Source organism: Phodopus roborovskii, unplaced genomic scaffold (genome assembly GCF_943737965.1).
Source record: "Phodopus roborovskii unplaced genomic scaffold, PHOROB, whole genome shotgun sequence".
NCBI classification, from domain to species: Eukaryota; Metazoa; Chordata; class Mammalia; order Rodentia; family Cricetidae; genus Phodopus; species Phodopus roborovskii.
In genome coordinates this window covers 2,538,785-2,558,797 of record NW_026125680.1, presented here as the reverse complement: position 1 = coordinate 2,558,797, position 20,013 = coordinate 2,538,785, and positions in this window count along the sequence as shown.

Below are 20,013 nucleotides of genomic sequence, written 5' to 3'. Positions count from 1 at the left end.
TCCACAATATTACCTACTCAAACATGATAAATCCCACCCATGAAAATAACATATGAAAATGCCAGGTAGCCTAAATAGCTTTCTAACACCTACCTACAATTTTATCAGCTTGAGTTCACCACCTTGTGTGCAACAGTTGCATGACTAACCTGTGACAACAGTGTCTCCTAGAGATATGCAAATGTTCTTTCCTTTTATTAGCACAGTGCAATATTTCTTACCTAAGAGATGTGACTGGTAGTCATGGCAGTGTCTTAGACACTAATGTACTTATAAGTCTCAGTGTTTAAAATTTGGTAAGGTATATTGTTTGGTTAAGACATCTACAGAGCAAGGTCCCATATCCATCTCTGTCACTGAATGGCAAACTGATCTCCCCCAGCTGACTTTGCTTTTCTGTGGTACCATTTACCCACCTACATAATATACAGGTAGAACCAGTGAACCCATGATGCTATTTTCAGTTTGCATAGCAGCTTTGAGGACAGGGATCCAAAGCACAACAACCTATAAACACTCCACAGACATTTTGACTATGCATCTAATTACATTTTTAGTGTATACATTCACATCAATTTTACATTCCTGCCCATAATGTCACCTGCTGAAATGTGACAGATTCTACCAAAACTACAGATGATGTGTCTCTCACATACAAAATAGAAAGGACCTTAGAGGATGAGTGCAGAGAATAAGTCTGAACATGTTGCAATTCTCAATGCAAGCCCTTGTACTTGAAAAGAAATTTCTATAGGGACTCAAGTTCTATATAAATTTAACAGCACATTCACAACAGATGAAAAATGGCTCCCTGACCAAAGGGTATAATGAATTAAGAAAAAAAGACTTTCCAAAAACATATGGGATAAAGTTCTGCTTTGTGATTAAGATAAATGTGACTTATATACATTTTGACACATCATTGGAAATATTTAGTTAACACTTGCATACCCAGGGGTACCATAATGTTCATACAAGTAATGCTTTGCTTAATTGTATTCAACATTCAATCACAAATGTTCCTGTTTACTTTTCCAATTAGTCTTTAGTGTAAGAAGAATTTATAATAACCATTTGTTAAAATTTTCATTCCCTCTATTAAGTAATATCTGAACAACCATAGCCACAAACATTTTGATTAAAAGTAGTCATAATGGGGCTGGGGAAAATGGTTCAGTCACTCAAGCATCTCCCATATCTGCATGAGCACCCAAATTGTATGACAAGCACTCACATAAAAACCCAGATGTGGTGTTGTTCCTAAAATCTTAATGCTAGAGAGGCAAACACAGGCAGATTCCCAAAGATCACAGCCAAATTTTCAGCTCCAGGTCGAGTTATAGAACTTGCCTCAAAAAGCAAAGATTAGAGGAAAATACCCAGCCTAAACCTCTGGTTTCTACACACATACTCACACCTGTATGCACACTCATAAACACACATGCACATGTAGAAACATACACATATGCATAGCACCACACACAAATAATAAATACAAAAAGTAACCATATTATTATTTTAACTTCAACACATAATATTTTCCATGTGCCGGATACATGGTCAAGGGTATGTTAGACACCTCTTTTTGTTTAATGCTCACATGACATTATGAATTAGTTCTCATAATTACTGTTTTATATATGAGTAAATGAAGTCCACAAAGGTCAAATAACTTCATCAAAGTATTCATACCCCATGGGTAAGAGGCCTAACACATAAATCTCAGCTGCACAACTTAAGTTTTTGCCACAGTGTTACTATTCTGTAACATATTCGTGCCAGACAATCATCTTTCCAGTAAGTATCCATTAAGTGATTATGTCACTTCAATAAAACACCAAGACCATGAAGCATGTTAGGGAGAAAGGGGTTTATTTGGCTTACACATTCATGTTGCTGTTCATCATTGAAGGAAGTCAGGATAGGAACTCAGACATGGAAGGATCCTGGAAGCAGGAGCTGATGCAGAAACCATGGAGGAGTGCTGCTTACTGGCTTGCTTCCCATGGCTTGCTCAGCCCACATTCATATAGAGCCCAGGACCAGCAGCCCAGTGATGACACCCCAACTATGTGCTATGCCTAACCCCATTGATCACTAATTGAAAAACATGCCTTTCAGCTGGACCTGACTGTAGCTTGTGTCAAATTGACTCACAAAACCAGGCAGTACAGATAATGAACAAAGAGTTTGTGAGAGATAACAAAGCAAATCAAATAATTTTTAAATGAAAATTTAACTCCAAAAGCCACCCTCAACCCACCGCCTTAGATAAATCTGCATCAATTGTTCATTTGCATTAATTTCTGTAGGCACTGAATCAATGAGTTCAACTGAATGTAAACATAAGTAAATTTTCTTCAGTATTATTTTCATAAGATGACAAATATTTGCCTAGTTCTGCACTATCATCCTGCCTATGAGAGTTTCTTATACATAGCACTAAAGAAAAAGAAATAGAAACTTGGGTAAATATTTTCTTTCTTGAAAAAAAAGCTAGTAACATTATGTAATGCCACAACACTGGCAAAGCATGCATTTGGACCTCAGGGTGTGTATTGTCTTTATAAATGCTAGCAAGGTTGTGAGATTTGTCACAAACACGTATCTGAACAATCTATTCTAAGTGCTCTTTATACTCACTTTCTAATTTCATTCAGAGGCTGAAGTATTCATTTCCATTGGAATATATGCAATTATTTGTCCTAAGAATCTGAGGAGATAGGATCTATGCTGGAATCACAATAAATATTAAAGTAATGACTATGATAATTTCTACAGTTCTTGAATCAAAAGTATATGCTAGTTATTGTTCAATGTGTTTTATAAGAATTGTCTTATTTTATCCTTATGTCCTAATTTTCTTTCTCTAACTGTGAAAAAAAGTATTGACAAAAAAGAACTTAGAAAAAAAAGGATTTATTTTGCCTTATACTTCCAAGTTTTAGATGATTAATGAGAGTCGGGGGTCAGGAATTCGAGCAATAGCAGGGACAGGAATCATGTAGGAAAGCTGATTACTGGAGTTCTCTCTCTCTCTCTCTCTCTCTCTCTCTCTCTCTCTCTCTCTCTCTCTCTCTCTGTGTGTGTGTGTGTGTGTGTGTGTGTGCTAACTTGCAGATCACACAATAAAGTACTGTTATTTCTGTTTCACAGATGAGAAATATAAAACTGCAAACAATGAGGTATTATATCCAAGAGTCTGGATATGAACCATGGAGTCAGAATATAAAGTTCAGAGTCTTGACTCTTGACTGCTGAAGACACTGGCAAGCAGTAATGAAGCATGTAGCATAGGCCTTACTCTTGGAAATTGCCTGAAGATTACATGTTCCATAGAAGTTTCTGTTTTGGACTTACTGACTTTAATCCCAACTGCAAATTTACCTCCCTTCTCTCCTCTCATTACCTCCACCTTCCCTCAGCCCCCCATCAAACCCCACATTGACGGAGGACTGAGCTCCAAAAATATATAAAGAACTCAAGAAGCTATCCATCAAAATACCAAATAAGACAATTTATAAATGGGGTACATATGTAAACAGAAAATCCTCAACAGAAGAAACTCAAATGGCTGAAAGGCTCTTAGGGAAATGCTCAACATCCTTAATCATCAAGGAAATGCAAATCAAAACAACTTTGAGATATCATCTTACATGTGTCAGAATGGCTAAGATCAAAAACACCAATGACAGCTTACGCTGGAAAGGATGTGGAGGTGGGGAACTTTCCTCCATTGATGGTGGGAGTGTAAACTTGTACACCCACTTTGAAATTCAATACAGCAATTTCTCAGAACATCGGGAATCAATCTACCTCATGACCCAGCTATACCAAACACTCTTGGGTATATACCCAAAAGATGCTCAATCATACCACAAGGACACTTGCTCAAATATGGTCATAGCAACTTTATTTGTAATATCCAGAACCTGGAAATAAGCTGAAGAATGGATAGAGAAAATATGGTACATTTACACAATGGAGTATTACTCATTTGTTAAAAACAATGACATCAGGAAGCTTCTTTTTATACACAAAACATGATGAGAACAACTAAAATAGCGTATCTTTTCCCCACCCCTCCCTCTCTTTTGCTCCTCCTTCTCTCTACTTGCTATTGTTCATGAAGCAAATCAGCTTCTCCACCACATACTCCCATGTTGATGATGTTGAAACCAAGTGCCTGGGGCCAGGCAACCATGGACCCAAAATGAAACTGAGTCTTTCCATTCCTTAAGTTGTTTACCTCAGGCATTCTGTCACACTGAAAGGAAAAGCATCTCCCTGTGTTCTGTTGCTTTGACCTTTTTTTATTTTGGCTGCTCCCTTAGCATCCTGTCCCAGCAGCCCAATCTCAGCTCTATGCTGTTCAGGGTACTCCCTCCCTCCCCATTGTCTCTACTTCCCAAGGCTATCACTGTCATTTAAATGAAACTGTAAAGCCTACTTAAATAAAACACACAATTTATCAAAAGAATGAAGCTTAAAAAAAAAGTCAGAGTACAGTATTGGAAAATACCAATATAACTTTTCCACACACAGAAGGCTTTCACTGGAGGACACGTTTGGCTTAGGCATGTAGCTCAATAGTAGACAACTTGCTTAGCAAATGCAGTGACCAGGGTTCAGAGTTCAGTACTAGTGGGGATAGAAGAAGAGAGACACTGCACTTCTCCTAGAAGCTGCTATGAATGGTTTGGGAGGAGGAAAATGCATTTAAAGGGGGAAGAGCAAAACACAGGGCCTTTATCAGATTTAAATAGGAGACTGTGCGACAATAACAAAGTCAGCATCTTTAATTCACTGTTTCAAATTATGTAACTATTTTATTTTGCACTGAAAAGAAAACACAGCAGCACTTTTAAATGAACACTAAACCTTTTATGAAAACCTGTCCACATATCACACTTCCATTTCCTCTTCTTCGTTTCCAACCACTGCTATTGTCCTAATGCTAAGGTTCTTTCTCACCCTACAGCCCACAGACAGCCATCTCCCTGACTCTTGCTTGTCCTATCTAATTCCTTGCCAGAATTTCCTGATAACTCTGCAGGACAAGCTCTGTCTGTGGTAATCAAAGGGATAGAGAAAAGTGATTGAATTCACCATTCTCCAGCCCCACGTGGCATGCCAGCTGCAGTCTGTGCAGACCTATTACAGTAAAAGCTGTGTTATCTGGCAGTTACCCAACAGGAAAGAACTGGAAACCAGCATTTCTAAAATGCCCTAATACAAATCTCCAATCTAGTAGCTGAAATTGATGCCATTGAAATTCAACTATGGTGACACAACACTTTGAAAGGGGCCGCTTGATCAAAATGCAAAACTAAAAGTTGTCTCTGATGACTTGAGCATAAACCTGGTAGGCAAAATAAAATCTATCCTCTCAACTTTATACAGATTGATGAAAAACAGAATTCCAAGCCACACCATGGTAAGTGTATCTCCAAATTCTAAATGGGAGGAAGAACTTAAGCAGTAGCTGCAAAACCTTCAAAAGAACTTCATCTTTAACATAATTATAATACTTGAATGTAGAAACATGCATTATACCTAATGAATTTAAAAAAAGAATATATAGACTCCTTATAATTACAACTGTAGAAATGTGTGAGAGGCAGGGGCAGAAACAATTGGGAAGCACACATGACATTAAGAGCCTTCTTGACTTTAGGAGGCTGGACCCACTATTTTTACTTTATAAAATGTACATAATGTCATTAGTGTATTCCTTACTGCTTAAAAGGGTAAAGAGGGCAATACCCCCATACACACACTAAGACTGAAGTAGTCAAAGTCATTATGCTTACAGAAGCAAATGATAGCAAACGACATCTGAGGTTGCTTCTAACATTAAGCCAACTAGATCCTGAAGCCCAGTCTACTGCATTCAAATTAAAATGTTCACATTTAAAATATTAGACGCAGGGAAGTGTTTTTCGATTGCCTAGTGCCTGGGAAATTTAACTCAATTAAAAATATTTATGAGGCTTCAACCGTACACTTCCTTCTGTGCAAAGGCAAGGAAATATAGAGAGACTTGACTATTTGCCTACAGACTACTCTAAAATACCGAGTGCTGTCCTAGCTGCTGCCTGCAGGCTCCTCTTAGTTGCATTTTCTGTCTGCTTCTCAAAAACCTGTTCATACTTGACATCAACTAACGCTCCACTGAAAGATGGTTATCCTTTTCTAAATTCAAGTAGCGATCAATATGATTAAAAATTACTGATGACGACAGTGTACCTATTTATTAACCTCCCAAGTCAGTGCTTGGGCCCAGTGAAAACAGAATTGACAGATTTAAACCACCAAGCTTCAATGCCTTTCATTTCCCTCTATATTCAATGCATGTAGTTCAGGCCATGGCCCAGGGGTTAGTGTTTGCCTGGGCATAAGTATGGTTACCACAACTCATCAGCATTACAAAGGAACCTGGAACATAGTCTACTTATGATTTTCTCAAATGAGATGAATAACCTGTTAATTTGTATACAATCTGATTAATTTGGACCAAAATTCAAGTAATATGAATGTGTCTAATCATTGATGGCTAGTGCCATCAATATCGGTAGAAAGATAAGCTCTAAAGTTTTTGTCATTGGTAATTCACTTTCTATTTCTCACCCCAGTTCTTTCACCTATAAATCCGTACACTGGTAGTTGCTCCTAACAAAGTACATGGATCCAAATGGAGTGCAGTCCCTTTCAACTGTAATGGATGGAGTAGTATGGAGACAGAGCACACTTAGGTTTTAAATATGTTTTCAGTCTTCTAAATACATGTCTAACATTTATTAATTCAATATTTTGTGTTTAGAGACATAACATGTATAAGTAAGAATATGCCTCATCTATTGGCAGTGATGGTTTTTAATCCCAGCATTCAGGAAGCAGAGGCAGGTGAAACTCTATGAGTTTGAGGCCAGCCTGGTCTACAGAGTGAGTTCCAGGACAGCCAGGACAGTTACACCCATAAACCCTGTCTTGAACAAACATGATGGATAGATGGATGGGTGGATGGTGGATGGATGAATGAATGATAGATAGATAGATGTATAGATAGATAATGTCTCACTTGTAGAGGAACTTTCTTGTCCTGTTAGTCTCTCTCTCTCTCTCTTCCCCCCAACACATACATACACACACACACACACACACACACACACACACACACACACAAGTGTGTGTGGGGGGGCGTGTGAATATAAGATATTTATGTATGTGTTCTCAAGAATGTGCATATGTAAAACGTGGAAAGTTGGTGTCCTGTATAAAGAGGCTTTGAGAAACAGGGATGCTAAGTAAGCAAAGGAAAGCTGGAGGCAGACAGTACTGAGGCAGCACTTAGGTGAATGTGTTCTGGAGCTGTAACTGCATAAATAATTGCAATTTCTATAATTTAATTTCCATTTCACAGAAAAAAAGTGTACAGTCGAGCTTCATAAATATTTTAATTGCTTTGAATTTCTTAGGAACTTGGCAATTAAAATACTTCTTTGCTCTAAATATCTTAAGTGATATAGGCTTAATTGGTAACAGTAGATTTTATTAGTCCCTGATACAGTTAGCTTAATGTTTTAGAGACAAGTTGATACATATATGTCAAGTACATATATATAATTCATACATGTGTATTTATATTTTAATCTTCTAGTAGAATGAAAATTATCTTATTTGACATTTATAATTTATCTACAAAATATAATTTCTGAAATGTAATGAACTACATCTGCCTCTTTCTCTTCCCTTTCTCACACACACGTATCACATATACAGACACACAAAAGCAAACATTACCATGACATTAACTTTAATGATATAAAAGAACATGTTATATTTTTTTCAAGGAAGGTGATACTATAAACCGCCCCCAGGTAAGACATCCAGTCCCAGATAAGAGGAATATACTTCACAGTTAAAACTGATGCTATCAAGTTAAACTATAAGTTTCTATGCAGCACATCTCCCCACCCCCACCCCATTCCCCACCCCCACCCCATCCCCCACCCCGTGCCTGAGACAGGAGTAATCTATGTAGCTCTGGCTGTCATGGAGCTTGCTCTGTAGACCAGGTTAGCCTCAGACTCAGAGATCTGCCTGACTCTGCTCCCTGAGTGCTGAGATTAAAGGCATGTGCCACCACCACCTGGTCCATGTGGCACATATTTAAGAAAAAGTACAGAAATCTACTGTTCTTGTCTAACAATAAGCACCAGCTCTCTGGTTAGGGTTGCTAGTTTAGCTATTGCTTCTCATCTAGAAAGTTTGTGGCTTTAAATACCTTGGCAACTTCTACTGCTTTAATTTCAGTATTCTCTCTTTTGGTAGAAGAATGTACCATTACCTAAAAGGGTAGGTGATGGGAAAGTCTGAAATATTAGAAGAATCCATTTTTAATGGCAATGGTACCCATCACACAATAATATGTATGAATAAAAACTATAAAAATATATAACTAAGATTCTATTTCTACTTTGTTGTAGAATATTTAACTATGTAAAGATGTTTGTGATGTGGAATAACTGTGTACTGGTGTGTTACATTTGTTTATGCTGCATTTGTCTAATTATGAAAAGACATGTTATTATTTCACACTTGTCTACCTCCAGCATCTGATTGGTCTAATAAAAAGCTGAATGGCCAATAGCTAGGCAGGAGAAGGATAGGTGGGACTGTTGGGGAGAGAATAAGTGGGAGGAGAAAAGAAGGAGAAGAGAAGAAGAGAGAACAAAGAAGGAGAGGGAGATTCCCAGCCGAGGCAGCTGCAAGCTGCAGACACAGAGTAGGACATACAGAAAGAAAGGTAAAAAGCCCTGAGGCAAAACATAGATGAAGAGAAACAGATTAAAATAAGAGCTTAAGATGAGTTTGAGCATTCATAAAAGTCTCTGTGTCAAGATTTGGGAGCTAGTTGGTGGTCCAAAAGAAAAAGCCTGCCAAACTAGTTCGTACATGTGTCTAACAGAGTAGAGATTCAATACCTTACTTTTTCACAATGGAGATTAGTTTTTATAAACACACACACGCACGCACGCACGCACGCACAGAGGTGTGTACACCTCAGGCTGCTTACCAGGTTTACAATGCTAAACACATCTTCACTAGGGATTTCAAGGACAGGTGATATGATAAACAACACCCAGATAAGTCACTCAACCCCAGGTAGCGGGCATGTACTTCATAATTAAAGACAAAAGACTGCCACTATCAGGTTAAACTATGAGCTACTAAGTACAGGTCCATGTAGCATATCTTTTTTTGCCATGTTTTTGTTTTGTTTTTCCTCTGTGCAGCCCTGGCTGTCCTGGAGTATGTCATAGGTCAAGCCAGCTCACACAGTATTCGTTTTAAAACTATTGAAATCTTCAGCAGTATTGAACATAATGGACATGACATTTAAAAGACTGATCCTTTTGACAGCATTCTCATAGGGTGTGAGGGTGTGGGGCTTCACAGTGCTCTCTTTCCACAGTGTTCTCACTGCCAATCTCTACTATATTTCTTCAGTTATGTATGCTCCTTACTAAGGCTTTGTGTACCAATGAGTCCATATTCAGTGTTCTAAACATGATCAGTCTTTTTATGACAAATGTTCCTTTTCCTTGGAAATTGAAAATAGAGTGGAATTCCTAGAATCCAGCTCTATTCTCCAGAGAAGGGGGAATGAGGAGCAAAGGGGTTAAAACCATGCTGGCAAAACCCACAGAAACAGCTGGCCTGAGCAAGTGGAAATTCACTAACCCCAGTCTGACAGCTGGAACCAGCATAGGACCAAACCAGACCCTCTGAACATGGGTGCCAGTTGGCAGGACTGGGCAGTCTATGGAGCCTCTGGCAGTGGATCAGTATTTATCCCTAATATACAAATGGATTTGGGAGCCCATTCCCCATAGAGGGATACTCTCAGCTGAGATACATGGGGGAGGGCCTAGGTTTTGCCCCAAATGATGTGTGAGACTTTGATGATACCCTATGGAAGGCCTTAGCCTCCCTAGGGAGTGGATGGGGGATAGGATGGGGGGTTGGTGAGGAGAATGGGAGGAGGGAAGAGAGGAGGGAACTGGGATTGGTATGGAAAATAAGATTTTTTTTCTAAAATATAAATTTAATTTTTTTAAAAAATCCCTATAAAATGAAAATAGAGCAATTGTTTTGCCTATGTCAAACTATAAAAAAACTAAAGGTCACTTGTAATACTCTTGGTGTCCCAGAGGTGTTTGAATTTTTCAGTACTCTTACTTCAGCCCCATCCTTCTCATCTCTCAGCTAGATGGCTAGATCAGTCTCCCATTATTTATCTGTCATTTATACATTTTGAGTAAGGTTCTAGATGGCTGTGAGAGCTTCTTTCTTTTTTGTCCATTTTTCAATTTTTTTATTTATTTACAAGTTTTTTCTTCATTTACATACCAACCACAGTTCCCCCTCCCTTAATTCCTCCTGTTCCTCCCCCCCACCCCATTCAAATCTCATCCACTCCTCAGTAAGGGTAAGACCTCCCATGGGGAATCAGCAAAGCTAGGCAGGCCAAGGCCTTCCCACCCTGTAGGCTGAGCAAGGAAACTGAGAATTTTCTATAAGGCAAAGGACACAGTCAACAAGACAAAACTGCAGGCCACAGAGTAGGAAAAGATATTTATGAACCCCACATCAGACAGAGGGTTGATCCACAAAATATATAAAGAACTCAAGAAACTAGACACCAAAACGCCAAATAACCCAACTAAAAAATGGGGTACAGAACAAAATAGAGAATTGTCAATGAAGGAATCTCAAATAGCTGAAAAATACTTAAGAAATTGCTCATTATCCCTAGCCATCAGGGAAATGCAAAACAAAACAACTCTGAGATACCACCTTACACCTTTCAGAATGGATAAAATAAAAAAACGTCAAAGACAATTTATGATGAAGAGGATGTGAGAAAAGGGAACACTCCTCCATTGTTGGTGGGAGTGCAAACTTGTAAAACCACTCTGGAAATCAGTATGGCAGTTTCTCAGGAAAATGGGAATCGGTCTACCTCAAGATCCAACAATTCCATTCTTGAGCATTTACCCAAAATATACACATTTATACAGTGAGGACATCTGTTCAACTATGTTCATAGCAGCATTATTTGTAATAGCAAGACCTGGAAGCAACCTAGATGCCCCTCAACCTAAGAATGGATAAAGAAAATATGGTACATTTACACGAAGGAGTACTACTCAGTGGAAGAAACAAACAAACAAACAAACAATGAAATCTTGAAATTCACAGGCAAATGCATGGAACGTGAAGAAACCATCCTGAGTGATGTAACCCAGTCAGAAGAAAAACAAACATGGTATATACTTACTCATAAGTGGATATTAGACATAGAGGAAAGGATCACCAGCCTACAATCCACACCTGCAGAGAAGCCAGAAAATAAGGAGGACTCTTGAGTGATTTTAACAGAGTGGCTTGATTTTAGATGTTTTCTACACTGTGGTTCTATATAAAAGTGTATTGAAGGTCAAGGTTTTGGCATAGCCTGTCAGTCATTTCTCTCGAATATACCTCAATGCCTTTTCTCTTGTTGCTGCACTAGCTATACTTTCTTATCCCAGCTATTCAAGTTCACTCGCCATCCTTCTAGTCACAAGTCAAAGATAACTTTTGTCTGCCTGTGCCTACTTGACTATCCCAGGCAAAGTTCATCTCTCCTTCCTCTCAGTTTCATTAGGCATTATGTGTGATTTTCCTACTGAGATTAATATTTATTGGCAAATCTTGAAGGACCAGAAACTAGACTATTAATCATCTACATCTTTTTGATTAATTATCCTTTTCTTTTGAAGGGGTGTGGCTAGAAGTCAGAACCTTATGAACATTAGGCAAAACCTTTCTTCACCCAGACTATTATGGTACTTTTCAAACTTATTAGGGCTTTTTAATTGATAAAATGATTATTTTTATGAATGTATGTCATATATTTTGGTCATATTCACTCCATGTTCCCCTCATTCTCTTTAAGAAGGCACCTAGTTGAGTGTTTTTCCAGGTACATGCTTCTTCTCTACCATGTCTACATGAGCCTCTTCTGTGTTTTCAGTCTTTCTTGTTTCTATTTTCTATCTTTCATAGTAGTTAATGCTAACACAATTTTGTAATTATTCATGTCTTTAATGCCCACCTTCCCAGCAGACCATGTTTGATGACAACATATCAGCCCTGTTTACTATATGGAATCTTCTGTATCTGTTACAGTATAGGCAAATATAAAATATTTAGAAAATTGATCCATTGTTGAACACATTCTGCTCAGTTTCCTAGTTTATAGGAGAATAAGATCTATTTGTATAAGTATGGATATCAGGGAACACAGAAGACAGACTACAGCAAAGGGGCTAGAGATCATTTCCACCCACTGTCTCTCTACTCACAGTATCCAACCCCTCTGGTGCTAAAAGGAATAGCCAGACCTCATCTCACTGAAGCAGCTGTTCACTCCCAAGAGAGTGAATAAATGGAGTCCTGGCACAGAGCTCTGAAAGATTGCCAACTTCCAGTACAACTTGTCACTGTGTATTGGAGACATTTACTTGAGAAAATTGGTAGGCCTTCTGTGCATCAAAAGTGACCCAAATCCACACACACAGCAGTCCTGTTGAGATCATTTTGTTTGCTAAACTTCATCAGAGAAGATGCTTTTCAATTTCAGTGGTCAAATCAATAATACAGTGAGCAAACCATATTGGACAGTGCATATCGGATGATTTTTAATAAATAAGTTGCTTTGCTAACTAACAGGTTGCTACAGATAAACTGTTCATAAGTACTAATTAGGAGGTCCCAGTGAGAAATGTGCTCCTTTGCAGCTGTTACATAATGTAACTGCACCTACAGCAAGGAAGTGTTTTAGACAGAATATTCTGTGTTTGTTTTTCCTTAACTGAGGCCAGTATTACACGAAGGTAAGATACACTGCAACCAGAATAGTATGATAAATGGGATGCCATAGAGATATGTCTTCAAAAGCATCTCTCTCAGTGTTGGCTCCTCCTGAACGCTCACATTGTTGCTCCAATTAAAGCTGTATTCATCCCCATGCAGTAAACAATGAAATGTCTCAGGGACAGAGGTGTAGCACAGCAGTCATGTATGGTCTTCGAATACACACCACCCTACGTTTAATCCCCAGTGCAACATAAAACATACAAGTAAGATCTTTTAAACATGCATTTATGTAAATGAATGTTTTGTTGGTATGCATGTATGTTCACCATGTATGTGCCTGGTGTCTATGGAAGTCAGAAGAAGGCTTCAGATCCCCTGGAACAGTGTTATAAATAGTTGGGAATCGTTATGTGGTTGCTGGGAATTGAAATTGAATACATCTCCTCTAAAAGAGCAATGACCCCAATGTAAAAAATTTAATTAAGTATTTGGAAAAAAATTATAGGTTCTAACTGCAATAAGGTGATATGATTCTAAATTTAGAACGGGCTTTTTATGTAACAAAAAGAAAGGGGTTGAAAATGTGTGAGTTGTTTAGGTGTTGTGAGGGTGAGGAAGAGTTTGAGTCACACCCAAGACATAAAGATGAGAAGTAAGTGGAGAGTTGGCTCTATGACAGGGTTAATATATGACTACTGGTAATATGTTCAACTTCAAGTCTTTCTAAGAACACCACTTCCTCCCACAAATATGTCTGTCATATAACAATGTCTTCTTGGGGGGGGGCTTAGAGAGATGGATCAGAGGGTAAGAACAATTAGCTGCTCCTCTCAACTACTAGGTTCAATTCTCAATACCTACATGGCAGCTCAGAATTGTCTGTAACTCCAATTACAGGAATCTAACACCCTCTGTGGCCTCAAGAGAATGAGGGCAAGTGGTGTACAGACATAGAAGCAGGCAAAACCCCCACATACATAAAATTAATTGTTTAAATAATGTTTTCTTCTGGGGAAATGACAAATCTTAAATAGGCTTTTTATGCACAACAGTGCTTAGACAAAGACCATCTCTCAGAAAAATTTCAAAGCTGATCATGTTTCCTTCAGTTTCCCAGCAGCTTTTTACTATAGCCTCTCCTAGGCAGTATTTTTTCCATCTCTACCTGAACTCCAAGGGAAGGATTCATAGGTCCTAAAACAGCAATTACTTGGTTTCATATTTTATTTTGGAAAAAAATATGATTCCTATTAAAAAGTTGTGAGAGGAGGCATCAGGGAAGTGTTAAAAGGATAACTGGAGATAGGAATAAGGGTTTGTTTCATTTTAGATGGATAGAAAGCTCACCACAAATTCCTAAAATCATGTAGCAATCATCTTAATCTAGTAGTCAATTTTTGTATCATTAACGGTGAGACCATTTCCTGATATGATACAGAAAATAAATGTTTGGCTTGAATCTGTGAAAGACTCTTTTACAGGCATGGAGAAAGTAGCCTAATAGCACATCAAGATTAAGGATTCCCAGAGAAAGACTGGCCTCATTTCTTAGTTTTCTCAGATTACACCCCACCTGTCTCATCTCAGTATCTCTGTCTACCACTCCTTTTTCTCCTTTTTAGGTTCTAAGAATCAACCCAAGGGCCACATAAATGCTAAAAGAACATGTTCAATTATTTAGATAAGCCACTAGTAAAAATAAAATTCAAGTATGCATGCATTGGCATTAAATAATATTAAGAAATTTCTAATTTTTGCTATGTTTATGTGAGTTTGACACTGGAAGAAAAATATTCTTAGAGAGGTACTGAAATAAAATATAATGCCTATAATGCACTTTATCATAAAACAAAGTTCTAAAATGTATACGATCCTGATTATTAAATATTCCTTTCAATTACATATAATTTAGCCAGATGATTTCAATATAGAAAAGGGATCATAGCTTGAACTTTGCTATGTATATGGCCCTAAGTATACTCCTAAAATATACCAAATAGAGTTGTGACACAACATAGCATTGAGTTAGTTTAGTAGAGACATTCTACAATTTGTATTTCTGTACAGATATTCTTAGAGTAAAAACTGGAACATTTTATTGATCTAATAGTTGAAAAAGATCAGTGTATATTTAGTTTTACGAATAAAAATTTAAAGGTAGAATATTAAAACTCAGAGGCCATGAATAACTACTTAAATAATGTTGCTTCTAAAAAAACAACACAAAGATACAGTCATAGGTTAGTTAATGCTACTCAAAGCATAGAGTCCAATGAGATATAAGCTCTTATGACTCATTAGAAACAATGGTAGGAAACATAAGGTCATAAATTCTATTGCCTACACAGATTCTGTATTTGTATCTCAGCACTGTCACCTCTCAGTTGAGTTTTACAGTAAAAAGTTACTTTTGGAAATGCAATTTCCTCATTTATAAAAATAATAGTGTATTTACCTCATAGGGTCATTTTGTGATTAATTAAATGCTGTATATGAAATGTTTAACACAGTGTCTGGGACACACTCAGCAGTAAGTTAATGGACACCATTTCCCCTCATCTCTAAATAGCTTTTAATCACTGATCCATTGATAGACTTTGAAGAGACCATTATCCCTACTAAATTGAATGTAAAATTTTGTGAAGTCTCATTTTCTGAAAAGAAGGTCCTTAACTTTTAAACACAGTCTGAGAGGTCAACAAGCACCTCACACAGTTAAGATTCATTGCTCAAAAGCATTAACTTAGCTAGTCAAGTGCAGATATATAATGTAAATATAGTAACAATCAAGACTTATTGTCACATATTACATGTGTCCTGTCACATCTCATCTAACAACACTTGGGTTTCCAAGTACCAGTAGCCAAGAGTAAACAGAAAGATTAATAACAGATGGGTCACCATGAGACCTGCTCTTCGGAGCAGGCCCAGCTAGATAAAACATGATAAGCAGTGATACCCTGCCCCACACATTCTAATACTTATTGTCACCCAAGAGGGTAGCCCTGATTAATACCTTGTCATAACATTTTCAAATGTCAGTCTATATAATGAAGGATCCATGTCCTAACTGCATTATTAGAAAGACCATATTGGATCAGGAAAAGAACATGGTACTTTTCTGAAACTCATGATTTACCCAGAAGTCTCTGGCATCCTGAAAATGTTAGTAAGCATTTCAAACTTCTTGGTAACCATTCTTGAAAACTACTGTTTTACTGTGGTCAATGCTGCTATTATCGTCTACAAGAAAATTTCCACAGTTCATGCAAATTTGTCAAAAAGAAGATATTCCCATAATCAAGAATTAATCCAACTCACCAAGAGTAATACTTCAAATTCCAGCCAATCCATTCTGAACTCTGTTTTGTGATTCCATGTGTCATTACATATTCCTCCTCAGGGGATTCCAACCTCCTTTTAAATCTCCCTTAAGAGGTGCTAGATGATTCTGTCATATCAATCACATCTACACTGAAATGCTATATTTTTTTTTATTTTAACTACAGCTCTTTACATTATCATTGCCATGGTCTAGTTTCTTATCATAATCTATGTTCTCAGATGTAGAAATTTTCTTGTCAGATGGTATGTACACTTTTTATATTAATTTATTTTTGATGGTATGTACTCTTAACAACAGAATAAAATAGATAAAATAGTTCATTTGCGAGGCATATGATTTAGGATAAGACAAGTGACTTGTACAATTTACAAGTACTCACTGGGTACTAACCAAGTTCAAGGTCTTGAACTAAGCTCAAAGGACTCATAGTAAAGATATCCTTCTCACCATCAAGAAGACAGGCATGTAAGTAGAGGATGTCAATACACTATCATAGAAGGTATCAACAATAGGCTCTATAAGATATTGTATACTCATCTAAAGAGGATTTTTTTTAATGGAGAGCACATCTAAACTAGATGTTTCTGGGTGTGTCTATGTGTATAAAGAAATGTTATAAGCAGAGGAAATGACATTGACAAATGCTTGTGGGTAAAAGATATGTTTATAGAATACCAAGTAGTTGTATGGCTGTTCTCTAAAGGTCAAGAGGGGAATTTCCAATGTTGTGGCTAAGGCCAATAGTCAGTGTATGAAGTTTCTTACAATATCTAGTAAGATGTTAATACTATTTAGAAGTCATAAAGAACTTATAATTAATTAGCTAATTATTATTTGGAGATGTGTGTGCCAAAACACATTGTGGAGGTCAAATAACAACTTGGCAATTTCGGTTCTCTCCTTCTATCTTTACATGGGTTCCAAGGATTGAACTTGGATCTTCAGGCTTGTGCAGCAAGTGCTTTTACTTGCTGAGTCATCTTGTCTATCCTGGCATAAGGAATTAAAGAATTGTAAGCCATACAAACACAATGATAGTTTGTTCTTAGAAAGATAATACTGGTTTTACTACACAAGATAAATTGAAGTTAGGTGACATGTAAAAAATGGGGCTAAATTTTAAAATTACCATGATGTAGGCAAAAGACTGATGTGCTATGAATTTAGTGCTCTAATACTGTTGTGGGTGCTGTAGTATGCCATCAATAACTCCCTTCCAAATCAAGGAATTCAACACTACACCTGATCTCCACATGCAGCTGATGCCCAACATTAGGCAACAAAGAAATTCAGACCTGTGTTTATCCCTCACCTCAATTGAAGACATCATTGAAGGACTATCTCAGCTTCTAAGCTCCCCACAGAACCAGCCAAAGTTCTTGTTGGAATCACATTCTGACTCATGCTACTCCTTCTGTCCAATGTTGCTTTGCTAACTCGCTTGCTGGTTTGTCCCTGAGAGTGTTTCCTAATATATTTCCTACATACAAACTTCTACCTCCACATTTTTCCAAGGGACTAGATCAAAAATAGAACCTCAGTAGTTCCTATCTACAAAATGAGAGGGCAGACGGGCTGCTTTTCTGTAAGCACTTTCTATCTTCTTACCATTTTGTGGACTTTGGGATTCTTTGGCAATTCTTACAGCTGTTTGAAAACAGCAGGAAACTAATATGACAGACGTTTAATTTTAGCAACCACAGCAGGACTCACCACAGTAATTAGAAATGTTTCACAACATACCACCCACAAATCTTGGACCCAGTTGGGGTTGACAGGGTCTGCTTTCATAGATATTAAATTCTTCATAGCTTCCATGCCAAAGCTTGCTTCTCATGAAAAATACTGCTGTTCCCTGTGGATTGGCAGGAATGGTGCTGTTATCTTTTGCTGATACCAGAACTAAAAGTCCAGCAGTTTTTAAAATGCGGTGCAAAGCTAAATGTATGATTAATATATCAAGGTGGATATTGCTACTATGTCGCTCCTCTCCTTTCAAAAAGTTCCTCCATAAAATACAATGGAAATGCAAGGTTCTTTCATGAGTTATTACAGCTACCCATTACATTTTTATCAATGGCAATCCGTTCCTAATCTTTAACTTCTGAGATTCTGCCCACATCAGCACAGAGGCTTCATAGCAAATTTCTGTGATTGATGAAGGACATTTTACTACATAGAGCTCCTAGAAAGTATGTGTTTAAGAAGTGGAGTACCAATTTTAGAATCAGAGAGCAAAGAGCTTCTAATACATATCTAGGGAGTTTCTCATCCTAGTAGCTCTGGAAATATGTGGTAACTTCGGGGGTATCTATGAAGCCAAAGGAATGTGTGTGAAATGTATTGTAGAGATGCTGTAATAGTTACTTGAATATAAAATCTACTATACAGTTAGTCTGTAGCACCTGAAAGCTTAAGAATCATTATCTATTCCAAATCCCGTTTTGTGCTTCATAAAGTTTAGAGAAACGAAGTTCCAATTATTTATCCAAGGCCAACCACTTTATTAGTAGTTCCACTGGTGTTATCTACCAGTCATGTTTGCTTCCCAGGAGTAGTACAGCAAGCTCTGTGCATCATTCCTAGTACATTATAGCTCTCTCTCTCTCTCATCATGCCACTTTCTTGATACCAAAAAGGAAACAAAGCCTTCTTCTAAGCCGAGTAACTTGTATAATACCTCCTATTTATCTAGCATTTCGTGGCTTTTCAGGGCACTTTCAAATACTTGATTACATTTGATTTGAGCCTCAAAAACCCTTTCAAGAGGAGAAGTTATGAGCTAAAAGCATTGACTCTGGAATTGGACTGCCTGCTATGGAATGCTTCCTCAGCTAGCAGCTGAGTCACCCTGGAGAAATTACTTGGTATATGTCTGTGTCTCAGCTACTTCATCCACATGATGAGGATAATGATGACATCTCCATCATTCATTTATTCTAAAACTAATTAGGTTAATGCGTGAAAAACACATAGTACAGCCCACCATAGAGTCCACATTTAGTGAACATTAGCTGTCACCATGAGGAACATTTGATACTTACCAATGAGAGGGTCAAATACCAGTTGATGCACATGACTTCCTTTTTATTCTGAAGCCAAAACTTTTTCAAAGTATATCATGTAGAGTTTAGAGTATAAATATAACAACTACAAGGCAATCAATCTCCCATGATTAACACAGCTATTAATTTATTTATATTTAGCAATAAGCCAGATGCCATCCCTGCATGTCTAATGTGTAAAATTCTAAATCTGTCCCAGGAATCACTTCTTATTCCTGTTTTTAAGTTTACAGAAGAGAAAATCTAATCAAATCATTGAATGCATTCTATTGAAACCTCTTTTGAATCCATATTATTTCCATCCCTAAAATAATATTTTTAAATAAGAAAAACATCTTGAGTATGCTCAACTATATGAGGGAAATTTGTTCTAAATAAAATGTCATTTTAAAAACTCAAACTCCCTCCAATAAAAGATTCTATATGGGTTCAAAGAAACTTTCAAAAATCTCAAAAAAGTCCATATCATATTCCCAAATGATCATTAAGGCCTGTGCTTATTGTGTGATTAAATCGTGCAATGCCTCAGACAAGAGTTATAGTGCTTTTGCCTCCTGGCTAAAAGAAGGATGTGACAGTAACCACATTGGTTGCATGAACATAGAACTGCCAAATGCACATCAGATGAAGGGGCCTTTTAACGAGTTTCTCAATTACCATAAAACATTTTAT